We start from the raw sequence: 3178 nt of genomic DNA, 5'->3' as shown, positions 1-3178 counted from the left end.
GTAGAACTGATACTATTTTACTAATAAAGAGGGTGCTTACCTTAAGAAATTATGTGCAGACATTGGACAGAAGGTGTCAAGAAATGCAGGCAGATGTGAATAAATTTATTGAAAAAATCACAACATTGCATAACAGAGGTCTTCCCAGCTTGGTAACTAGTGCAGGAAGGTTACTATCACATGAGCACTATGCCAAAAGGGTCAATAGTTATGCCACAAACTAGATCACTGCATCAGCAAGTGCCCCAGAGGAAACAGGGCCTCCATTTGGGCAGAGTCTCTATGACAAGCTAGAAAATTTATTCTTTATTATGAATGAGATTAAACATCTTTTTGAAGTGCCTCCAAACTATTACAAATACACTGAGGCGGATGAGACCTTAGGTAAAATCCTGAGACACCAATTTCCTACGCAGGAATGGTGGATGGGCATGATACAAACTTTGCTGTGAAGAAACAGGTTTATTTACCAAGTTTTTGTGTATCGATCACAAGTCAGCATTTTCAGAATATTGATATAGTTGCTCTGACTGGGAAAGGAGCGGAAAAGGCCAACTCAGCAATCAAATTTGGCAACCAAAGCAGGACCTACAAATGCAGATGACGGGGCTAAGGCAGCCGCACCATGACAAGGCAGTAAAAGGCAGATTTCTCAAAATCAATGCAAAGCACTCGACCGACCCCGGTTGCCTCCAAAAGTCAAAGGATTTCTGACAGAAGTGAACAACCATTGATTGTTCATTTAAAGTAGCAATAACTATTGCATCTGCTATTTTTGAGAGTTGGTAAAGAAAGTTATTAAGCAAATGACTCATCGTTAAGATATTTTTGTAAAAACAGTTGTATATATATCCCCACGCATAAACTTGTTGGGGTTGTTGATTTCTCTTCTGAAGAGCTATACTGTAATTTCAGACTTTCAATACAAGAAGCTGATGGAATTTCTGAAGTTCTGCGTTGTTTGAAGTGTTGTGATGAGTTTGCTTGCTGCTGCAGGATTCCTGCGTTATTTCATGTTACAATAAGTTTTCTGAACCGTGTCATTATGTTCTCTTCTCTTACATAATCCGCCTATGCTGTATATTTCTTAGTCTTAGCATTAGAGAAAAAGAATAGTTCAGGATTTGTTCATTGAACACCCTAAACTCAATCTCTGCTGTTAATTATGTCTTCTTCAGAATTAGTTATGAATGTGGAATTCTTAATTGCTCACATTTACACTGAATCTTTCATAGTAAATACTGTTCAGGAATTCTGAGTTGCTCCTGAGTAATATTTCATTTCTCCATATCACCAGCATAGTGAAAGATTCTTAGTTGCCTCTCACTGGCTGGTAACAGTCCATATTCCCAAATTTGAAGATTGTTTCATGAGTGCCCATCTGGCCCTGCAGTATCACCATTCTCACTAAATACCTCAAGCAACACATAATCACAGACTCCAATGCCCAATGGACTAAAAACCCCTGAACATTGCATTTCAGCTGTTAGAAGATATCATTCAACCAAACTTTAAACAAAATTCAGTGCATCATAACTAGCCTAAAACATTACAAAACAAAGCTAAATTCTAAAGAGAGAGCCCTCTCTGATTGCAGGTAGGCTAGAACCTGTGATCCAAAGATTGGTTTGTGGTTACCTCGGCCGTATTCCCTTAGGAGTCAAAGGGAACAACCTGAGTGTTAACATAATTGGCGACTCCACTGGGGACAGAACGAATTTTTCAACTGTTGTCTGCTTTAGATAGCGGTTCCAAAATTTAAGTAGTTCCTTGACCATTCTAAAAATATTCTTAAAAATACCAAAAACAAGTTCGGAAGCTGGCTCCTAAAAAGAGAACTAGGCATACCAGGTCAAATCCTGACCCAAATCCTCCACCTGTTTTCGATAATCCTAATTTGATTCCCAAGACTCTTAGGAACCAAAAGGAACCAGAAGAATTTGCTGAGTCCAGCCCTGAGGCAGTTCAGCAAAGTTATATCCCAACCCCTGCCAAACCATCGGTTCATCCTCACATAACCCAGTCTTCCCCCTCTTCCTCATCCACTTCCCAAAATATACTATTCACACCCCCACCCAATACACAAACTGCTATTGTTGTCCCTGTTGTTCCAGTTGTTCCCCTTCTACCTGTTGTCCCATTGATCCCTGCAAATATGGCTAATCGTTATGCCCCCCTTCAGCTACCTGCTAATCCTGGGGCCATGCCTCAGGACTACCAAAGTAAGATCACTTATTTTGATGGAACCAATACATACACTGCCTTACAACATACCAAGAAAATGCAAGATTACTTTGAAAACTATGAAATAGACGATGATGATGTGAGAATGAAAATTTTTGTCCAAAGTTTAACAGGTGAAGTAAGAACTTGGTTCAGAGCACTTGCTGCAAATTCCATAGCTGATTCGGGCGCTCTTTATCAGTCCTTCCTGAACAGATGGGAAAAGAAAAAGGATCCTCTACACATTTTATCTGAGTATGACACCATAAGGAGAGGCCCACAAGAAACTGTCCTAGATTATTGTACCAGATTCAACACTGTTTATAATGCCATTCCTCAAAATCTTAGGCCTCCACCTGATTTAGCCTTAATCAAATTTCCGGATGGGTTTGATGCTGATATGGCATATCAACTAAGGGAAAGAGCCCCTGCAACCCTGGCAGACATGCAAAACATAGCTGTAAGTGTAGAGGCAAATCTGATTGCTAAAAGAAATCGGGCAAGAGCTGAAAGAAGAACCACTTTTAAGGAAGAACCCTCAGCATTTGAGCAAAAGCTAGATGCAATCATCAAAGGTATGGACAGACTTGGGGACAGGGTAGAAACCATAGAAAGAAAATCATCATGGGAAGGTCAACCAAGCAATGCTAGAAATCCAAATTTTAGAAAGAATCAAAATCCTAATGTTGGAAGGACTGATCCTGACCAGCACATTAGACCTCCTTTCCAAGAAAATTATGTTGAGGCCTCAACATCTAACGAACCAACTGAGGAACCTCACATCAACCTAATGGGTTTAGACAGTGAACATCAGGTCTTTTTAACACAAGAAGATCAAGAGGTTTATAATGACAATCAATTTCACACTAAGTCAGGAGAATCATTTGATTTTAGAGAAGGTTATGATGCAGCAGTTTATGAGGTACACAAACAGTATAAACTAAGGACTAGAACT

Source organism: Pinus tabuliformis, chromosome 1_2, assembly GCF_031772625.1.
Source record: "Pinus tabuliformis cultivar Carrire ecotype Pingquan chromosome 1_2, CPIR1, whole genome shotgun sequence".
In the NCBI taxonomy this organism is placed as follows: Eukaryota; Viridiplantae; Streptophyta; class Pinopsida; order Pinales; family Pinaceae; genus Pinus; species Pinus tabuliformis.
Note: the sequence above shows the minus strand (reverse complement) of the source record.